This window comes from Lepidochelys olivacea (assembly GCF_965140295.1).
Source record: "Lepidochelys olivacea isolate rLepOli2 genome assembly, chromosome: 1".
Classification (NCBI taxonomy): Eukaryota; Metazoa; Chordata; order Testudines; family Cheloniidae; genus Lepidochelys; species Lepidochelys olivacea.
The window spans coordinates 229,164,390-229,187,580 of record NC_140411.1 but is presented as its reverse complement, the minus strand read 5'-3'; the positions used below and the strand labels follow the sequence as shown (position 1 = coordinate 229,187,580).

At 41.4% G+C, this 23,191-nt stretch overlaps 1 protein-coding gene across 3 annotated transcripts in view; it reads left to right on the top strand.

Moving 5' to 3' along the window:
* The first annotated feature begins 520 nt into the window (after positions 1-520).
* PRR5 (proline rich 5) overlaps positions 521-23,191 on the top strand; it is a 129,575-nt gene continuing 106,904 nt past the window's right edge. For 2 of the 3 annotated variants that reach the window (XM_084641910.1, XM_084641908.1), the window contains exon 1: positions 521-831. The gene's annotated coding sequence lies outside the window, so the exon portion shown is untranslated. Of the gene's footprint in view, positions 832-963; positions 1,138-23,191 lie in introns of those variants that run through there. The other variant, XM_084641909.1, reaches the window with a different exon arrangement.

Here is a 23,191-nt window from a genome sequence, read left to right as displayed (position 1 = left end):
GACCTTTTTGAAGCGATATATATCCAAAAGGTCATTTCCATATTTCCAAAACTATTTTTCCCCCAGAAATTTTGTTTTGTAGGAAATTTTGAAGTTTGGACTTTTTGCTCCAAATCGGGATGAAAGGGACATTTCGGATTGTCAGGATTCCTGGCAGAATGGAACTTCTCAGCGTCCCCCGGCCGCAGTTAAGAGCGAGGGGCTCGGGCAGTTTGCATGTCATCATGTTGGGTCTGGAAGGGGGGAATCTGGAGAGCCACCCCCTGTGGTTTCTTTACACTGGCTCAGCAAGCAGTAGAAGAAGAGAAGCCGATCAGTGCTTCCCACACTTCTCCTGCTCCTCGTGGCGTCTTGGACACACTCTTGAGGGTGTGGGGTTTTGTTTTTGGTTTTAATTGTTTTTATTTTTTTTATTTTATTGCTTGCGCGCGCTCTCTCGCACTGTCTGCGAAGCGGATGCTGCTTTCCAATCTGCTCTCTCCACCCCCTACCCCAATTCCTGGCAGGGCGCCAAGTGCAGGCGCAGCGCGTTGTGCATCTCAACTACTCCCCTCCGGTGACTGCACCTCTCAGTGCGCGCAGCAGCAGCAGCAGCAGCAGGGGGAGAGGGGAGGAAGAGAGGGTGCTATCACCACAACCCACCGCCAGATAAATCCAAGGGGGAGACAGCAATGGCAGCAAGATGCAATATCTGCCATAGCCCCGGCGGCGTGTGACCGCCATGCAGGCGGCTCCGCTGGGCTGACGCGCTCTGTTCTTGCTGCCTCCCCCCGGCCCAGCCCCTCTCCCCCCGCAGGCACAGAGCGGCTCCCCGGCTTGCGGGCGCACGCGGTAAGTGGAGCGAGGGGGGTGGGGGTCCCGGCTCAGGTCTGTGGAGCCGGCACATTCCCGCCGAGCCTCGCTGCGCGGTTGTATGTATGTGGGGGGGGGGGGAGGCTCCGCGTGGCTGCGAATGGCGGGGGAGCCGAGCTCCCCTCCACCCGGGCATTGCTCAGAGGGAGTCCAGGCAACTGGGATCCAGAGAGAGGGGTCAAGCCCCCCCCCCCACCGCCCCCAGCTTCGGCCAAAGGCATCAGAAGCAAGGCAGAAGGGTGCCATGCCTGGAAGTGGAGGGCTCTGGATTTATAGGCGCTGCTGGTAGGTGATTATTTTGTCCTGTGTGTGACTTGTAGCTATTCGGAGGGGGTGAAGCAGAGGGTAGAGAGTTTAAATGGGAATTGCCCGAAGGGGCAAGCAGCGGGGTGAGTAAAAGCAAACGCTGCTGCATAACTTATTTTAGCTTTATCCCTGCACATGCAGGTCTCATCAACAGCATGCACCTTTGAGTGACAACAGCGTCCAGCCCCACCCTAAGCCCAGCAGCTAAAGTGGTCCTGTGATTTCTCTTGGTAGATTTCAGAGTAGCAGCCGTGTTAGTCTGTATTCGCAAAAAGAAAAGGAGGACTTGTGGCACCTCAGAGACTAACCAGTTTATTTGAGCGTGAGCTTTCGGGTGAGCTACAGCATCCGATGAAGTGAGCTGCAGCTCACGAAAGCTTACGCTCAAATAAATTGGTTAGTCTCTAAGGTGCCACAAGTCCTCCTTTTCTCTTGGTAGAGTTATCCTGGGTTACTGTCAGTTATCCTGGGTTACTGTCAATTTCTGATTGGTAACAGGGTTCATATGAGGATATAGACGCGAGGCTCTAGGCTAGGGGAACCTTGATAAAATGAAATAAAACGATCTGGTTTGAACAAGGAAATGTTTTGGTGCCCTCAACAATGGTCTCTAGGGAGATGTTTGGTTTTCCAAACTCAAGAGACCCACTGAAGGCAAATACAAAAATTGCTCCTGTATGTATCTTTTCTCAAGGGATGACTTGATAAATACTTGGAAATCACGTAATTGTAGCACAGTTAGCAGGACTTTAGACAACGGGTCTGTTGTTCATTGAGAGAGATTTGGGTATTGGGGAAAAAAGTAGTTTTGATCTTTTTTTTTTTTTCCTTTCTGAATCAAATGTTTCCCCAGAAAATTAGAAGAAGAAAACACTTTTTTTCCCCCTAAGTGGAAACTACATTTTAGCTGAAATGTAGTGAGAATTCCTAGTCTATTCCAAACTGTGCGTAGAAATTAATACATAGTCCAGTGGGTTAATCATGGTGGTGGTAGCTCTACTGTGTTACTGACAATGTTTACGTTTTTGAAATAAACAATGCAATAGAAAATAAAGTAATAGCATTGTGAAACTTATTATTTATCCATTTAATATCAATTTTAATCTATGTTAACATTTCCATTTTGGTGGCTTTTAAATAGTAAGTATACTAAGTAAGGAGTTTTAAATTAGAGAGATTTATAAAACCATTAACTAACATTGTCTTAGAGATATTCAGCAAGATTTCTGGTTAACATTTCTGTGCATTCTATAATGTATAGTAAACATAGTTTTAAGAGTTGCTTACCCAATACGTTTCTGTCAATACTGAGTTGATAGTTAGCCCTCATATTGGCTTGCCAACATGATGTTTTAACATATCATATGAATATAGAATTAATGTATTTGCAGTCACCTTTCACATCTGAGAAACATATCTAAAATATAACTGAGGCTGATACACAAAAACATAGTAGTTCTGTCCCTATTAATAGTCTTCTTCTAACTGGATTTGACTATAAAATGCTCTTCAGTAGATCAGCTCCTGTAATCTTTATTCACATGGGTGAGATCTGTATGCATGAGCAGGAATTCACAGGATCTGTATGCATGAGCAGGTTGTATATTTCCATTTTTGTGTGTGCAGTCATTGATGATTTTGGCAAGTTATAACAAATCTGATAATTTTATGAAGGTTGAGTGCTTTAATACTCCTCAAGACCACATTAATTTGGTGAATGTCTGTGTTTTTAATACTGTGAAATCACCAGTAGCAGACAGCCTTAGAAAGGGAAAAAAGTGCATCAAGGAAATGATTTAGCCTTTATCGTGTTAATAATTTCCAGCCAGCATGCTTTTAAGTATTTTCATTTTAAATTACAGGAAACAATCAGTGATTACATGTACCAGCACAATGTTTAATAATAAAAAGATACAATCTGTAGTAGTCTAAAAGTAAAGTGTTGATGGTTCATTTAGGACCAATGGTGAGGGAGAAGATGAAAGGTCAGAAGCTTTTTTTATCCATTGAGAGAGGGAGGGGAAAGTCAGTTGATTGATTAGCCATTTTTCTTGAAATTGGAATTAACTGAGTAGTGCAGTATAAATCAGCTATCATAGTCAATACATGTGGGATTTTAAGGATATAGTGGGATTAATTTATTATTATAAAGGTATGCTATAACCACTGAGTTCATGGAAGGGTAGTGCTGTCTAGTGAGAGTGCTCCTTTTTCATTAATACATCTCTTAAGTAAAGAAAAGCATATCTGAAATTTAATTCCAGCAATAAACTGAACAATACACATTATTTTATAATTTCCCGTAGTAATCTATTAATATTTTATTTATTATGAAACATGGATTGATTGGGGTGTGATGTTTGTACCACTCACTGCTGAATGGATAACTTGATGCTTAGTCTTCAGTTCTCTCATTAATAATCTAATTATAGGAAGAGGCTGGAAAGAATATTGAATGAAGAGTTGTTCCCAGTGGACTTGGAAAGGAAGTCACTTTAAAGTAGAACAGTATTTTAACCATTCTGGCCATAACTTTTTACCCACAGTCAGGGTCAGATTTTCAAAACAGCTCTGCTCTGATTTTAGCACGAAAATAAATGGCCAGATTTTCAAAAGAATTCCTCATGTTAGGTTCCGAGCTCTTTCTCTCTCTCTTTTTTATTTGTAAGCATGGCCGTAAGTGCCACAGTCCGAGCTCCTCAGTGCGGCACAGAATTTGGCTCCAATTTGTGGGTGCTAAACTCTTGAAAAACTGCCCCTGAGCTCTTTTGAAAATCTGATCCCACAGTTGTAATCAATTTTTCCCCCTTACTAATGTGTATTCTGGAGGAGACTCTTTTTTTAACAGCAGGTAGAATTGTAGGAGTAAAATATAGCAGCTGTAAATAAAGCCAGTAAAAGTATTTAAATTTTTTATGTGGAAAGCCAGCAGATTTAATGTTCTATAGCTATACCATAAACACTTATGAAAAAGTATTACAGTTCTAATAGAAAATGTAAGTAGCACTTAATCGCTGAACAAAAATAATAGATAATGAGAAAAAATAGCCTTTTTCTGCTTTAACCATACATTTGGGGAAATGTTGTAAAGGATAGTAATTGGAAAAAAAATAGATTGAGCCAGATCCTGAAACAATGCCAATTTATACCAACAAACGTTCTCGCCTAGTTTGAGTTTTCTTCACTTTAGAGCAGTGGTTTTCAACCTTTTTCATTTGGGGTCTCCTAAAAAGTTTCGAATGGAGGTGCGGATCCCTTTGGAAATCTTAGACATAGTCTGTGGACCCCGGGGGTCTGCGGACCCCAAGTTGAAAATCACTTCTTTAGAGCATCAGTTTTCCTAGTTAATGAACTAGCAAAAACAAAAAAAAGTGTGGCACCTCTGAAGAACAAAACTGAGTATTTTCATAGAATATCAGGGTTGGAAGGGACCTCAGAAGGTCATCTAGTCCAACCCCCTGCTCAAAGCAGGACCAATCCCCAATTTTTGCCCCAGATCCCTAAATAGCCCCCTTAAGGATTGAACTCACAACCCTGGGTTTAGCAGGCCAATGCTCAAACTACTGAGCTATCGCTCCCCCTGCATAATAGGAAAGCTTTAGAAATTATGGAACAGATTCTGATCTCAATTATCCCCCTGTAAATCACAGTGAGGTCTACTGTGAATTTACTCTACATTTATACCAATGTAAGTGAGTTCAGAACCCAGCCTTACATATGGAGAACTAGCACAGTTACATTAGAAGGAAAGCCATTGGGTCATATTTTGATCTCATTGAAACCAGTTTTAAACTGATTTAACACCATTATCTTCAGGCCAGTTTCTTATGGTTTACACTCATATAAGTAAGATCAGGAATTATTTCAAAAGTCCTGGTCACAATGACTTGATCAATTGTATTCTCTTTATTTTTAAGGTTGTATTAATGTTTGCTGAATGACGAGAAATGATAATTATCTGCCTACATCTGTGGTCCAGTAATTACTCAGAACTCACTGACACTATGCACAAAGAATAGAAATGAAAATTCCTTACTGCATGTCTGGAAGTATGTCCTCTGTGGGGTGTTTGCTTTTTCTATGACTTCTGAGTGGCATGAAGATTAATTAGCTAATGCTCTTTGAAGATGAAAAATGTAATGTTAAGGTAACTATAATGCAGAATTATTATTAGTTTTTATTAAGGGAAACTGTTTGTGTATTCACTAGTTTGAAGATCAGAATTTAACGTTGTCTACAGATGATTGTTAAAGGATGTTTAAATTGTGTATTGAAATGTGTGCAGAGTGGCCGGTTAATGTCTGATTCTGTGGAGGACCATTAATAAGGACTAGCTTGTTTCTAAACCATCTGGTGCTTTTGGAATTTGTGTTTATGGCATGGGGTAGAATGGAGTTGAAAGGGGGAATTGTGGTGTAAGGTAAGGTCTTGTCATTGTTCCTTTAAACCACCATGCAAATACATATGCATTTAGAATTTTCAGGCAAGCCAAAATGTAGGACTAGTACTGAATGGTAAATGAAATCTGACAGCTAAATCAGGACATGACACATAAGGATCTTGAGATTTCCTTACTAGAATAATCTTTCTGAAAAATTTTGCTTGGAATGAATGTAGTCCTGGTTAAAAGCTAGTTCAAAACAATGGCAGGTGGAAAAAAATGAGGCTGGAATTTGATTCTGTTTAAAATCTTTCTCCACTTCAAAGGTGTTTACACCTTTGTTTCCTTTCCTGTCTGAAAAATGGGGGTAATGATACTGACCTCTGTGGCAAAGCACTTTGAGATCTACTGATGAAAAGCAATATATACGTGCTGCATAGTTTTATTTGTTTGTTTATTTATTATTACCTTGTGATGACTGGAAGATTCACAAAGGTTGTAGGAATGAAGACCCATCTTTGCTCATCAGACAGTCATATAGTGCAGGCAGCCACAGTGCACTCCTTTGTGTTGATCAGAATGAAACTCAATCTGCCTGAGAGACTGAAAGATGATTTGAACCTTGTTTTGATTAGTGAGAGATACTATATATCACTGCATAAAATCTCTTACTTTGCATGTGTGCACAAATGAAGCAGCAGATTTTATGGGAAACTTGGTGGTGTAACTCCTAGATAAGAATAATGTTTCTTGGCAGTCTTGCCACCATCATGCAAAAACTAAGATGGTGACACTAAAAAGGGTCCGTTTTGCTCTTTCATGCTTAGAACTTCAGTCTGCAGATATTTCCATTGAGAAACAACATAGAGAGACCTGAAGTGAACTGAAGGGTAGAAATAAAGGCACAAAAATAACATTTAAGGAAAATTAACACACATACTTAATGTGAGGGAATACCCTGGGAAATAATAGTGCTGAAAGAGTCCTGCGGGTTATAACAGAGAACAAATTAGACATGAGTTTGCAATACAGTACGGTGGCAAAACATGCTAATGCAATTATCCACCACATCATTATTATGAACCGGGGGGGACAACAGGCTCTACGGGTTTTGAGTGGATGCATTTGGGACGCTGTATTAAATTCAGAGCACTTAGAGATACTAGTAAATTGAAGGCATTTGAAAAAAGATCAATAACACTGGTTAGGGGACTGAAGGGACTGATTTATGAGGAAAGATTAAAAAATGAATCTGTATAGATTGACTAAGAGGTGATTTAGTGGAGGCAGGGACTTAACAGTGTACAGTTTACAGTGTACAGATTCTAAAAATAGAGAAATTATTTAGCATTGTATAAGGGGGTATAATTAAGATTAATGGGCTAAAAAAGAAAATGTAACTTGAATGTCAGAAAAGCTTCCAGACATGGTAATTATTCAGCTGTGGAATAGTCTTCTGAGGGAAGTGGTGGTAACCTCCTTGCTTGGGATATTTAAAAGTAAACTGCATACAAGTCCGGGAAATATACTGTAGGTGATAATAGAATCCTATGTAATGTCACTCCTGGCTAGGTCATCTTTGGGGATTGAGCTGGAGACTCTGCATCTAAAAGCATAAGCCTCTACTGCTTGAACTAAGTGACCAGATTCACTAGCTTAGAGGGAGTAGTAGACTCAAACATCAATAGGTGGTCTAAGCAGAGACAGGGTGTCATAATGCATTAGCATGGGCAACACTTGCAGAAGGAGGGAGATGGAGGGGATGAACAAATAGATATTTTCTATATCTAACTCAACTCAACAAATGTATGTTTGCTTATATAGCTGGCAATTGAAATGGGTGTCATTACTCCATATAACAAATATTGCCTCATCATGTGTCCCCATTTGGTTTTCATGGGTGGGAGGAAAGGGGAAGAGAAGATGCTATATAATGAATGGTTATTGCAGGTCAGGATTGAGATACTCAATGATTCTATTATACCCTTTGCACCAAGTAGAATTCTACCACCTGAAGAAAATCTAGAAAGTAATTGTTTCTTGAGCATCTTGCTCCTTCAAGTTCCAGCCAGTAGTGGCAAAAGAAGCTGGGTGTTACTGTTGGATAATACCTTTTCCTTTGTCGAATCCTTTATAAATTAATCTTTGTACACTTGCTGAAACTTGAGAAGCAACTTTAATAGATTCAGAGATTCCAAGGCCAGAAGGGCCTACTATGATCTAGTCCGATTTCCTGTAAAACAAAGGCCACAGAACTTCTCCAAAATAATTCCTGGAGCAGATATTTTGGAAAAGCATCCAATCTTGATTTAAAAATTGTCAGTGACTAAGAATCCTCCATGACCTTTGCAAATTGGTCCAGTGGTTCTTTACTTTCACGGTTAAAAATTTACACCATATTTCCAGTCTGAATTTCAACCTCCAGCCATTGGATCACGTTACACCTTCTCTGCTAGATTGAGGAGGCCATTATTAAGTATTTGTTCCGTATATAGATAGACTGTATAGACTCCACCCCAGTTTTACAGAACCAGAGGTTTTGAAATGTCAGTTAAGAATCCAAAGGTTGGATCCAATCTTTTTGAGCTTTGTCTATACGGACAAAATTGGCTTTATATTATGCTTCTGAAATTCTCTAATTTATATAATCCAACTCTGAGTCAGTTTTCCACTGTACAACTGCATGCAATTTTCCTACCCAACAGGAGTGCTTTAGAATTAATCAATGAATATTTGCACAGCACTTCAAGCACTTCTTAGTAAAGAGCTAAGTGTTTGTCTCTTTCCATGCCATAATTACCCCTTCCCTTGTCCCTTTTGTAACATTCTGTCTGCATTAGTATCTGATACTTTCCCCTATATAATTAAACAGACAATGCATGCAGAGTGGATTCCTTCTTTGCTGATTATTTATTCTGGATCTCAGGGCTCTTAGCTGAGGAAAACATATACATGTCTCTAGGAATGGAAGGGGAAATCATCCAATTTAGAGAGGTCATATTATAACATCTGAATAAATTGCACACCAATGTTGCGCTTTTAGAAAAACATGTAGTTTCCCATGAACATTTGAAATTCTGAAGAGTCTAAGCAGACAGGGTTTTACCTTTCATCTGCCTGCTTAGGTTATGAGGAGGTGCTTATTCTCACACACACTTTCGTAACTCTCTCATCCCAGTGACGGGCTGGTGAATGCTTAGGCGTAAGTATTCCCCTACTGTGGTCTAGCTTGATTGTTTTGGGTTGTTTTTTTTTTTTTAATAGTTTTTCTAGTTAAAGGAGTATCAAATTTTATAGTGACAAGATGAAAATCACTAGTATTCACACCGATCTCCCTTTGCTGCGTGTTCATGTGAGGAATTTGGAAGGTTCCATGGCCTGAGTTATGCAGAAAGTCTGACTGGAAGATCATAATGCCCTTAAAATCTATGAATCTATGAAAGCATGAACAATTATATAGATCTACTAACGTTACTCATAATTGCCTTGTTGAGCCTGGACTGCAAGGTTTATGGAGCATTCTGTGTCCAACCACTGGAGGCTACTGTCTGGATTATGATTTTCATATTCAAAGTCACAGTTTCAGGTGTGGAAACAGAGATGCTTGAACCCAGGTCCTCTTCTAATCACTCCACACTTGTTTATTCTTCAGTTTTGCATTATAGATATGCTTTTATTATAGAGTGAGAATGCAGTTCCATTGAGAATTTTTTTCATCAGTCAGTATTAGCATGTCCTTTTAAAAGGACAATAGAAGAACCATGTAAACATTTTGCATTTGAATGCTCTTGTCCAAATTCTGTGCTGCCTTGCACCCTATATAATCCCATTGACTTCAGTGGAATTTGATGAAATCTAAATCAGTGCAGAACATGCTCTGAGGCTAGATGTTGCCTGTGCTGTGCTGGTGCACTTGGTGGGAAGAGAAAGGAGGGGGTCTGCTACTCTGCTGATTCATTCACTAGCAACTCCAGAGGAGCATTTTTGGGCCCCAGCCAGCTAGTGTGCGTGCTGCCATCACCAGTGTATGCTAAATGGGGCACACACTGCTCCTTTTCATAACAGTGGTGAAATGCAGCCCACTGCACATGTGGTGTATTCTTCCTAGTCTTTCAGGATCCCCAGAGCAGTGGACACATGTAATAGAGATCCTGCTATTCCTCACTGCACTTACCAGGGAAGGATATGGCCCATAGGCAGCGCCAAAAGGAAATGACACATCTTTAAAATCTGGTAAGCAGAGACTGGGGTTTATACTCATTTTCACTGCTCAGCGATACACAGACAGAAGGGGGCTGCATGGTCTAGTGTGTTAATACAGCCTTCCATCCTGGGATTGTCCATGCAAATTCACACTTAGATAGCAAGGAGCTATGAGCTAATATGGTCTTAGTTGGGGGGGCGGGGGAGAAGGTGGACATTTGTCCATATAAAACCACCTTACGACTGGCAGCCAATGTTCCAGGAAAAATCCTACATTGGAACTATAGGGGGGTTGCAGGTTGGGAGAACCAAGGTTCACTTGTAGAGCTTAGTATGTGTAGGGTGTATTTTTGGTATGTATGTGTATTTTTAGGCAGTGTGGCTTAGTGAGCTGAGACTGAAGAGACCAGGGTTCTGTTCTGGCTCTGACACTGGCTTGCTGGGTGAGCTTGGGCAAGTCACTTCACCTCTCCGTGCCTCAGTTGCCCCATTTGTGAAATGGTGATAATGATACTGATCTCCTGTATAAACTTCTTGTAAAATCTACTGCTGACAAGCACCGTATAAGAGCTAGCTATTGTATGTGGGATGCTGGCACAACACCTGTTTGTGCTGCCACTAGCTCTAACTATTGTTACTCTGTTCTTGGGCACCAAAGTTACATGCCCACATGTAAGTAAATAACTCACAGACTTGAGGCTTGATGTTTAACTACATCATATCTGCCAAGCTGTGTTTTGTACATTCTCCTGTCTGCCTCTATGAATAGGGCAGTTACAGAGTAGCAGCCGTGTTAGTCTGTATCCGCAAAAAGAACCGGAGGACTTGTGGCACCTTGGAGACTAACACATTTAACAGTGAATGTTGTTAACCTGGCAGAGTGAAGAACAGGAAATACAATGGAATTAGTGTATTTTGGAGAAAATGGTGACATATCAGAGGTACAGTATGCTGTGCTGAAACAAGGTGAAAGCATAATGTGACTGGGCAATTGTCGTGCTATAAAAAAAAAAGTTGTCTGGGACAACTTTTGAAGAAAGAGATAACTGCTGGTTGAGCTTTAACAAGCAGCCCTGTGTTTTGTTGACTCTGTAACAAAGCCCACATTTTCCTTCTTTGAAAACATAGTAAAAAGCCTTAGGCATAGTAGTGACACAGGTTCCTTAGAGAGACTTCAGAACAGCAGTCAGTTAAAATTTTCATTTATTTCCCTTGCTTATTAACAAGAATCCATTTATAGTCCTGAGGGTGTTGGTATGCAGCCTCTCTGAATTGTTGATATGCTCTGCATTGCTAATGATGCTGGAGATGCGTGTAGTTTAATTCCGAAGCTGCTAAGAAAGATTTTAATGGGCTGGGGGACACAAGTGCTGTGTTGTATAGGTGCTGAGAAAGCCCAGGAGTTGGGGTAATCTGAATATATGCTGTGAAGTATTAGTCTCACTCTGTAGAGTAGTACCTCTGTATTTAGAATATCTAAGTGCATTATTCAATTTCTGTGACCTTAAGCAGAACTGTGTGCTCTCTTTTTGAGTGCTTATGTTGGAAATTCTACTACCTGGTGCCACAAGCACTGGTTGCTGCTGCTCATCTGTGTTTTATTTCCTAGTAATTCACTTCTTTCCATTCCAGACTTGTAGATGACTTTAGTAAGGTTTTGTTCTTTTTGGCTATATTTATCTGTTGTCAATTTTATATAGGAATATAAATTATAACACCATGTGAATTAGGATGCCAGGTCAGCCTTAGGTCAAATTAGGCCTGAATAAAGACTGGGAGTGGTTGGGTCATTACAAAACCTAAACCTAATTTCCCACATACCAATTTCCCCCTACTGTTACTCACACGTTCTTGTCAACTGTTTTTGAAATGGGCCACTCTCATTACCACTGCAAAAGTGATTTTTTCCTCCCTTGGTATCCTCCTGTTAACTGAATTGTCTCGTTAGACTGACCTCCCACTTGGTAAGGCAACTCCCATCCTTTCATGTGCTGTGTATTTATACCTGCTACTGTATTTTCCACTCCATGCATCTGACGAAGGTGGTTCTAGCCCATGAAAGCTTATGCCCAAATAAGTTTGTTAGTCTCTAGGTGCCACAAGGTGCCACAAGGACTCCTCGTTGTTTTTGCTGATACAGACTAGCATGGCTACCACTCTGAAACTTGTTAGGGATTAGTCTTCAATAGACTCTTGTACTTCAAGATATTTAGCAAGTTTGTAAAGGCTAGTCTGGACACTGCCCACCCGTTTGATCCAGTTTTTTCTTTATTCTATGCTGATCCTAGGGGTAAAAAACAACTATTTGTAGCCTTGAGGAAACATGTGGATAGTGTCCAAGCTAGTATTTACAAACATGTGACCTAGAGCTGGTTGGGAACCAGATTTATCATTTCACAGGTAATTCCATGTCTCAAAAAAAATTTCCATTCTGAAACGGGGTGGGAGTTAAAATTTCCCGCAAAAAGATATTCGGAAACCAATTAGGTTTTGGTCAGTTAAAACATTTCATTCTTATTTTAACCATTTTAAACTTAAAAACAAAAAAATTATATACAAAACAATGAATTTCATTTCAGATAATACCACATGATTCACTGTCCAAAGCCAAGCTCTACGATACAACTGCATTTCTCCAACCCCTCAGACAGAGACAAACACCTACAAGATCTCTGTCATTTCATTTTGAACAGTTTGTTTGAAACAAAAAATAAAACCGTTCTGTTTTGAAATTATGGAAATCCTTTGTTTTGTTTTTTCTGAACAAACTTTTGTCAAAATTGAGACATCTTGAAATGTTTTGGCTTAGATGAAAACAGCACTTTTTTTGTCAAAAAACTGTTTTGATGAAAAATTTTCTGACCAGCTCCAGTAATAACTACAATTGTTGTGTGGTGTATGGTTGCTGGTGAGTATTTGCTTTAGGTTGGGGGGCTGTCTGTAAGCAAGGACTGGCCTGTTTCCCAAGATCTGTGAGAGTGATGGGTCATCCTTCAGGATAGGTTGTAGATCCTTGATGATGCGTTGGAGAGGTTTTAGTTGGGGGCTGAAGGTGATGGCTAGTGGCGTTGTTATTTTCTTTGTTGGGCCTGTCCTGTAGTAGGTAACTTCTGGGTACTCTTCTGGCTCTGTCAATCTGTTTCTTCACTTCAGCAGGTGGGTATTGTAGTTGTAAGAACGCTTGATAGAGATCTTGTAGGTGTTTCTCTCTGTCTGAGGGGTTGTATCGTAGAGCTTGGCTGTAGACAGTGGATCGTGTGGTGTGGTCTGGATGAAAGCTGGAGGCATGCAGGTAAGTATAGCGGTCAGTAGGTTTCCGGTATAGGGTGGTGTTTATGTGACCATCGCTTATTAGCACTGTAGTGTGCAGGAAGTGGATCTTTTGTGTGGACTGGTCCAGGCTGAGGTTGATGGTGGAAATCATCATGGATTTTGTTGAAATCATGATGGAATTCCTCAAGGTCTTCTTTTCCATAGGTCCAGATGATGAAGATGTCATCAATGTAGTGCAAGTAGAGTAGGGGCATTAGGGGACGAGAGCTGAGGAAGTGTTGTTCTAAGTCAGCCATAAAAATGTTGGCATACTGTGGGGCCATACCCATAGCAGTGCCGCTGATTTGAAGGTATACATTGTCCCCAAATGTGAAATAGTTATGGGTGAGGACAAAGTCACTGAAGGATGACCCATCACTCTCACAGATCTTGGGAGACAGGCCAGTCCTTGCTTTTAGACAGCCCTCCAACCTGAAGCAAATACTCACCAGCAACCACACACCACACAACAATTGTAGTTATTACTGGAGCTGGTCAGAAAATTTTTTATCAAAACAGTTTTTTGACAAAAAAAGTGCTGTTTTCATCTAAGCCAAAACATTTCAAGATGTCTCAATTTTGTCAACACAACAAAACCACTAACCCAGGAACCTATCTATCCTTGCAACAAAGCCTGTTGCCAACTGTGTCCACATATCTATTCAGGGGACACCATCATAGGGCCTAATACATCAGCCACATGATCAGAGGCTTGTTCACCTACATATCTACCAGTGTGATATATGCCATCGTGCCAGCAATGCCCCTCTGCCATGTACATTGGTCAAACCGGACAGTCTCTACATAAAAGAATAAATGGACACAAATCAGACATCAAGAATTATAACATTCAAAAACCAGTTGGAGAACACTTCAATCTCTCTGGTCACTCGATTATGGACCTAAAAGTGGCAATTCTCCAACAAAAAAACTTCAAAAACAGACTCCAACGAGAGACTGCTGAATTGGAATTCATTTGCAAACTGGACACCATTATATTAGGCTTGAATAAAGACTGGGAGTGGATGTGTCATTACACAAAGTAAAACTGATTCCCCGCGTTTCTTCCCCCCCCCCCCCCCCCGTTCCTCACACATTCTTGTCAACTGCTGGAAATGGCCCACCTTGATTATCACTACAAAAGGTTGTTTTTTTTCTCTCCTGCTGGTAATAGCTCACCTTACCTGATCACTGTCGTTACAGTGTGTATGGTAACACCCATTGTTTCATGTTTTCTGTGTATATAAAATCTCCCCACTCTATTTTCCATGCATCCGATGAAGTGAGCTGTAGCTCCCGAAAGCTTATGCTCAAATAAATTTGTTAATCTCTAAGGTGCCACAAGTACTCCTTTTCTTTTTGCGGCTACAGACTAACACGGCTGCTACTCTGAAACCTAGCTCAAGAGAGAGGATTTCTTATTCAGAAAGAAGTAAGTTGGCCTTTTCACTGCATTCAAAATGCATGTCTCCAGTGTGCTCGCTGGCTGACTGCTGCAGCATCTGATTTACTATGCTCTCATGGATCCTTGGCTGTTCTCTCTATTGTCACATTTAATGATGTGTGTTTTGTGAACATATCTCATATTTTATCAGAGGACTCAGCAGTTCTATTCAACCCCCCAAATCTGCTAATTTCAGGTCAGATTTTCCCAGGAAGAAAAGTCAAATGAAGTAAAAATGGGGAACGAATGTGTATCATCAATATTTGCTGCAATTTTTAGACTTTAAAGGTGACCCACAATGGAAATTAAATGGGCTTGTGTCCCACTATTCTTTTTTCTTGTGATATACAGCGAGGACCTGAAAAAAGTAGGGTTTTTTTTTTTCTGCTTGTTTTTTACATGTGAAATGCAGGTCCTGTCTAGGATGTAAGACTCTATGACTATGTTAGCCAGCGGGAGCTACAGTGTAGGCAAGACTCCTGAGTTGTCAGCCTTTTTAAACAGCGCTCTAGCTAAGCTTTCTGTTTTGCATACTGTTAGCCAAATTCTATGCCACCTTGTACTCCATGTAACCCTACTAATGTCAGTGGAGTTGCTTATCTGCTCAAAATGGTGGCAGAAATTATTCTGGCCTTGTCTTTGCTGCGACTCTCATCAGTTTTAACCCCACAGATTTTTTTAATTTTTTTTTTTTTGCGTGCTAGTATTTTGCATCTGTTGACTTATTTAACTTCAAAGACTAATAAACATTTTGGAGAAGGCATCTTTGTTAAAGATTCACAACCCTGCCTTTTCGTTAAGGCATGAGAGCTACCAGAATTCATTCAATTGATTCTCTGGCAAAACCAAGAGAAGAGCTGACATTCCTGATATTTTTAAGGTAAAAAAAAAAAAGAATAGGTGGAAAGAACAAACTATAATAGCTTAATTAGTTAAATAACCCATCTTTCAGATCTTTTTTTCTACATTTATAAGATGCAAACTTATGGTTTTTTGCAGCCAGTTGTGAGTCACCTTCAAAGGATGATGAAGAGTGAATGGTGAAAATGCTGCATTTGGTCTGCGTGGGGAATTGAACAGTAACAAATAATACCAGGGATGATGATTTCTATGTCAAAAAACCTTTGTTTTACATATAGGAGGTATTAATCTAGTTATGTGCATTGGAAGTTTCCAGTTGATATTTCAGGTTTCAGTTTTGACCATATAAAGCCCCAAGAGTCTTAAGACCTACGTTCCTGACAGACTGCTTCTTTCATACCAACACAATCAGAAACTCAAGCTATATCTAATATGGCTCCCATTCCCATAGTATACAAGGCCTTGCAATCTTTAATGTATTTATCCTCACAACACCCCGATGAAGCATTGTTATTCCCATTTTACAGATAGGGAACTGAGGCACAGAGTGGCTAAGTGACTTGCCCAAGTCACGCAGGAAGCTTGTGGCAGAGCAGAGACTGGACTCAGGTCTCCCAAGTAGGAGGCTAGTGTCCTAACCACTGGTGACAGTGGAAAACTTACTACTGTATACAAGAAGGGACTGTTGGCTAGGCAGTGGCATTGGAACAATTTTTATAGTGGAGGTGCTGAAAGCCATTGAACAAAAGTATAAATCCTGTATATGATGATAACCACTTCAAGCTGCTGCACCCCCCCAGCACCCTTAGTTCCAGCACCTCTGTGTTTTTTGTGAGGGCCTCAAAGCTTCAGAATTCTTTGCCACCTTGTTCTGAAATAACTGTAATCCGATGACTTGAGGACCTCTCGGGGATGCTATTAAGCAATTTTCCCCACAAACATTTGAAAATGGCAGGGAAATCGGAAGGGTAAGAAAGGGCTAATTTGAGCTTTTGGGTTGTCTGGTTTGCAACAACTTTACTGCTATACTTTAGTTATATTTGGGTGTTAATTTTGTTGTATTTTTAAGTTATGTACCTGCAGCATATTAAGACATGCTTTTGTTTTAGTGTGGGTATAGCCATCTTTTTGTTTTTCTTTGTCTGTACGGCACCAGCATGATGGTCCTTGGCTGAGGTGCCTAAGCACTATCATAACACAAGTAAGAAATAATAATATAATTGAAATCTAAATACATGAGTAAAGAGTACGAGTTGATTCTTACTCGGGATAAATAATTGTGCAGTCTATTAACAGGTTTTTTCTAATTGTCTTTGCATATTAAGAATTGGCCACATTTCAACGTTGTTCTTTAAAGTGCTATGAAAGTACTGCCAGGTATTAGTAGTGTTCTTTACCTGAGTGCTAATTCGGCATCGATATAGTGATAACATTTGTAAAGGTTAACAATACTGATTCAAGATAAGCTCACCCTCAGCTGTGCCCTCGCATGTGTGTGGTTTTGGTTCTTTTCCTTTCTCATTTTTACTCATTGAAGATAAGCATTGCCAAACCTGGCTATGGTTCATGATCTCACTTCTGTTTCCTTACACAAGTGGAATAACTTAAGGTCCAAGTGGATAACTTTGGCATTGTTAAAACTTGGACCCGGCCCTCTTTTTTATAAGCAATACTACACAGATAATTTTATATCTATTACACGTAATAGAGACAAACACCACCACTACTAGGCAAACTGCTCATTGGATATACAAGCAAATGCTAGCTGATGTTATCCACCAAGATAAATTTGACCTGTTCCGTTAGGGGCCTTCACATTAAATTCCCTTTCTCTATCAATATTGCCCACATGCTAATATATTATTCAGAGCTTCCAGTTTAGTCCCAGAACTTCAATTTCATATGTATTTAAGACCAAATCCCCAAGTTTGTGTTCTGTCACTGGATACTATATTATGTTGCTTTATAGATTTCTTGTTCACTGGATCTTCAACTTTTCCTTAGCTTTCATTGATGATTGAAGGTGATTCCAAAGATATGGATATTCTTTTGTTGGGATGGCAGTTCTGTCTAATTCTTGCCATCAGGATTTAATTTACTCCTTTCATCTGTACGGAACTGCATTCTTGCTCACAAAAGCATTTTTCCTAGAAACTCAGTGCAAAATATGCTGAGGGTGTATAGTTGGCTAATTTAAAGTCAGTGGACTTGCTCCCATTTATACCAGCTCAGAATTTGGTTCACTATTTGCAATACCTTGATAGCTCTTTTTCAGCTTTTAGGAAAATAATAATTTTTGTATGTTCTGCTATGGATTTGTTAAAGGAAATACTGAGGATATAATTAATTTCTTTGATTAAGAGAACTTGAGGATGAGTGCCATCTTTGGTTTGTTAATTTTGTAGTTAATTTCATATACTTATCGTTAGTGTTTCACTGTATTCCTTCCCTCTTACAAAATATCTTACGTGCCTACCTGACTCTATCTTCTTCTTTTTTTTCCCCCCCAAGAATTCCTAAGATCATCTGATCACCACATTCAGCTTTTAATGTAATCTAATTTTTGACCGTCTTCCCCTTCATCTCAGTATTGGGCTCTGTTTTGAATATCGCTAGGGCCCTACCAAATTCACGGCCATGAAAAACATGTCATGGACCATGAAATCTGGTCTTTTGAGTACTTTTACGTTATATTAAACAGATTTCACAGGGGAGACCAGTGTTTCACCCACTGGGGGTCCCAGCCCAAAAGGAGAGTGCGCGGGGGGTTTACAAGGTTATTTTAGGGGGGTCATGGTTTTGCCACCTCACTTCTGACCTGCCGTCAGAGCTGGATGGCTGGAGAGCGACAGCTGCTGGCCAGGCCCTGACCCCTGAAGGCAGCGCCCCACCCGCAGCAGCGCAGAAGTAAGGGTGGCAATACCATACCATGCCATCCTTGTTATACCAATAAAATAAAAACCAGCAGGATCTTATTAAAGGGGAAAAGGCAAAATACCACATTTATTGTGAATACAGAAAGAATCATGGTAAGCAGTTAGTTATAGCTATAACATTCCATTCAATCTCATATTTATTCACACACACACACAGGTTCTGCAAGGTGGTTATCATAGTTACCAGCCTTAGAGTTGCTCATGCCAAGCCACTGGCCAGGTGGCCTGGACATGAGGAGGGAGCAGGGCCTTGTCAGATGCACATCTGATGCTCCTGGAAGTTGGTTTGCAGAATCGGACCCCAAAGTTCTCACTAATTTCTAGAGTCCATTTTTGTAGGAATTACTTCCTATGCCAGTCGATGGGAATTGCTTCATCATGCTGTTGCTGAATCAATCAGCAGATAGCACATTCCTGATGGCTCCGTGCTGCTAGATGTTATCTTGTTCTTTGGTTCTCCCATTCTTGAGGATGTTGGGTGGATTCCAGTCTGCCCTCCGGGGGCCCTCTGGTTATTTCCACTTGACGCCTTCTTCAGCCGATGGACACTGGATTCTTAGGCTGGCACCTCCCTGATCGTTCAGTTATTATCCACACCAAGCATCCATCCACATACATCGTCTATTTCTATTTTAATCACAATTGTTAACAAAGCAAGATGAATACAGCAAAAGGGCGGAGAGTCTCTGGGTGCTATTTCTGTTGTTACAGAGTATTGCTTTGAGTCTCTCTCTGTGTGAGTAGTTGTTATTACAAAGAATTGCTTTGAGAACAGACTCTGTCTTAGAATGTACTAACGTAATTAGCAGCTTGCAAGTTTCACACACAGAGGGAGAGAAACAGTACCAAAAACCAAGAAACCTCTTAATTAGTAATACACTGGAATTTAAACTGTGGGGAATCAAGCTCATTTGTGATTTTAATACAGAACTTCTTTAATATGATCCAACATCCTTACTTCTGCGCTGCTGGTGGTGGTGGCTCTGCCTTCAGAGCTGGGCTCCTGGCCAGCAGCTGCCACTATCGAGCTGCCTAGTTCTGAATGCAGCACTGCAGCAGCGCAAAAGTAAGGGTGGTAATACCGTGACCCTCCTACAATAACCTTGAGGACACCCCCCCATGCCATTTTGGGTCAGGACCCTTATAATTATGACACTCTGAAATTTCAGATTTAAATATCTGAAATAATGAAATTTACAATTTAAAAAAATCTTATGACCATGAATTTGTTAGGGCCCTCAATATCATACAAAGTGTTTGTAATGGCTTGGAGCTGATTTGGGCAATATTTCTTTTTTGACTTATTAGAACTGGTTAATAAACCTCTCTTTTTTTTTCTTCCCTCCCCCCACCCCCGTGTGAAGATTTTGAATGAAAATGTTTCATTCAAAAATTTTTGTTCTCTCTTATTATTTTTTTTCGTGGAAATGTTTGTTCTAACATTGTCATTTCAATTCAATTAATGTTCATTTTGTTTCAATTCCAATAAAAATTTTGGTGTAATCAGTTTTTAAAAACAGAAATGAAACAAAGATACAATTCAAAATTAAACAAAATTTGTTTAATTTCTTTTTGAAATTTCCCATTGCAAAATTGAAAAATTGTTAGGTCCTCTGGAATCAGAACTTGCACCAGTTTAACGTAAATCAGTTGTTAAACTAATTTAGACAAACAGGTGGAAACCTGTTCTGTAGATATTCTTATTTTCATTTGAGTGGTTGATTTTGGTTTAGCTTAAACCAGCAGTTCTCAAACTGTGGATTGGGACCCCAAAGTGGGTCACGACCCTGTTTTAATGGGGTCTCCAGGGCTGGTTTAGACTTGCTGGGATCTGGGATCGAACCCCGAGGGCTTCACAGTGGAGCTCAGGTTACAGGCCCCCTGCCTGGGGCTGAAGCCCTTGAGTTCAGCTTTGTCCCTTCCCTCCCTCCCGGGGCAGCAGGGCTTGGGCTTTGGCTTTGGCCTCCCACTCAGGGCAGTAGGGTTCAGGCAGGCTCAAACTTCAGTCCCGTCCCGTCCCCCCTCCCCTTCTGGGGTCATGTAGTAATTTTTGTTGTCAGAAGGAGCTCGTGGTGCAATGAAGTTTGAGAACCCCTGGCTTAAACCTATTCCCAATCAGTTTAAGGGAAACAGGCATAAGAGCCCCAGAAGTGGTTTGCATTGGTTTATCTAAATCAGTTTAAAATCATTCACATCTTAAGTTATACTGTACAACTTCCTTGTGTGGGCAAACCCTGAATATTCCTATTGGCCTGATTAATGGAGTTATTTAGTGCATACTGCTGAAAGCAATGGAATTTGTTAATTCTGCCTTCAGGACACTTTGAAACTTTTACATGTTACCTCACCTCCACCTCTTCTCTCCTTACCTAACTGTCTGGAGGTCTAGCACTTGGGGCTTCCTTTGTGAGTTTAGTCTGCTTCGTTTTTGTGCCTGCAGTGTCATTGATCCCTTGTTGTGTGTTTTGGTCCTGTGCAGTCCTATCACATGCTCTCTTAAGACTCTCAACAGAGTTAAAGGCCTCAATTCTGCACCTTCTGAAGTCAGTGCAGCTCTGTGTGGAAACAGATGCCTGCCTATATACCAGTGATTGGCAACCTTTGGCACACGGCCCATCAGGGAAATCCACTGGTGGACTGGGACGGTTTGTTTACCTGGAGTGTTCGCAGGTTCGGCCGATCGCAGCACCCACTGGCCACAGTTTGCCATTCCAGGCTAATGGGGGCCGTGGGAAGCGGCAGGCAGCTCACCCCTCGGCACACACCGCTTCCTGCGGCCCCCATTGGCCTGGAACAACGAACCATGGCCAGTGGGAGCTGCGATCAGCCGAACCTGCGGACGCTGCAGGTAAACAAACCATCCTAGTCCACCAGCGGATTTCCCTGATGGGCCGCATGGCAAAGGTTGCTGATCCCTGGTATATACTGTCGCAGGATCAAGCCCTACTTGTTCACTTGCTGTTTTACTCAGTAACCTACTTGCATGCAAGTAGATCAAAATATCAGAAGTCAGTGGAAACTTTGATAGACAGGAATACAAAAAGACGCGAAAGTCATGGAATCCATCTCTCTCAGGAATGCCATGGCAAATTAGCATGGGGAGAGGAGGGTTATCCGCCCACCAATCTTAAAGAAACAGCTTGAAAAATACCTTGTATGACAAAATTGTGATCTAAAAAATTGGTGTGAAACTTGGGCTATGCTGGGAATTAAGCCGGTAAGTCCACAATAGTTAATTGCTTTTAGACTTTTTTTTTTTTAACTGTTCAAGTATTGAATGTTCTTCGTGGATCAGATCTTCCAGTCCAACTGAGAGATGCTCAGTACCTGAGGGGGCTTTTATACATCTTGCTGCCCCTGGGTTCTGGGGCACCTCAGTGCTGACATCTACCATCATCTGATGCTGATGCTGCTCCAACCCTCTCAATAATGGGTTGGAGCAAAATGATGCAGTCATGGTTGTCTATAAAGGGCATGCTGTCTAGTCTGTCTGTCTGTCCTAGTTATCCCTGTCATGGTCCAAGGCTCCATTATGCTAGGCACTATACAAATGCAGAACAAAAGGATGGTCTGTGCCCTGTTGAGCTTACAGTCTAAGTAAATGAAATGTTGCTGGTCTGGGGGTTACTGCTCTCTGTTTCCAGTGAGAGACATGAGTTCATTTCCCTCAGGTCTCTGTTCCCCAGACTGTCAGGTGGTACAAGTGCTGGTTATGGAGCATATTCAGCTCCTGGAAGCGGGAAGGAATTTGAGCAGAGTGGCTGAGTGCAGAGTTGTGTTGACTAGCTTTGAAAGTAGCCCTGTGTGGTTATTCTTAGTTGAGGATAGAAGGTGGTCATGCCTACAGTTGCTAGCATGGGGAGGTGAGCGTGGGGAGGATCTTGTGGGACAGTAGAACGCTATAAAAGAGACACCATGTTAGAGTGCTTGGATCAAACTCCCTTCAGTGCTGCCTTTCCTTCGCACTGCTTATTTTTTTCCTGTCCCTGTCCTCCCTCTGCCCCACCATCTAAAAAGAATTTTTGTGCTTATGAAGGTTGTGATTTCCACAGTCATGCAGCTTAAAGTCCTCTATTTAGCCACAGAATAAATACAGCGCACGGAGTAACATTACAGGCTATCCCATAACTACCCCTTACCTCACTCATCCGTGGGTTTGAGATAATCATCTCTAGGGGTAAGAGGTTAGTTCAGTTTCCATGCCCATTGATTTGTTAGCATCTCTACTGGGACTGCCAGTAATGGTGCCCACTTGTGCCAGTCATAATAGTGATGTATGCTGAAGTGGATGCTTGTCAACTGGGAACTGGACTGAGACCATCACACTTGTTTTTCATGGGCCACTCAACAGTCATCAGTTGGTAACAACTTCCAGATTCAGGAACTCCTCACTTAAGGTCCCGGTTAACGTTGGTTCATTGTTACGTTGCTGATCAATGAAGGAACATGCTTGTTTAAAGTTGTGCAATGCTCCCTTCTAATGTCGTTTGGCAGCCATCTGCTTTGTCCACTGCTTGCTGGAAGAGCAGCCCGTTGTAGCTAGCTGGCGGGTGGGTGGAACCAGGGTGGACCTGCAGCCCCTCTATCAGCTCCCCGCTCCCCTAAATTCACTGTGCAGCTGCTGCCCAGCAGGCTATCAATTGCTGGCAGTTCAGCTGTCCCTCCCCCCACTGCCCTATGCTGCTCCTGCCCTCTGCCTTGGAGCTGCGGGGGGGGGGGGGCTCCTGCTTGCTATGCAGAGGAGGGGGGAAGAGGGAGGCTAATGTCAGGGTGTCCCCCTACTCCTGCCCACCCCGCTTACCCCTTCTCCATATAGAGCAGGGTGGGGACAGGACAGGGCTCAGGATGGAGAGAGCTTGCTGGCTGCAGCTGCTGTCTCAACTTCCTCACCTTTTT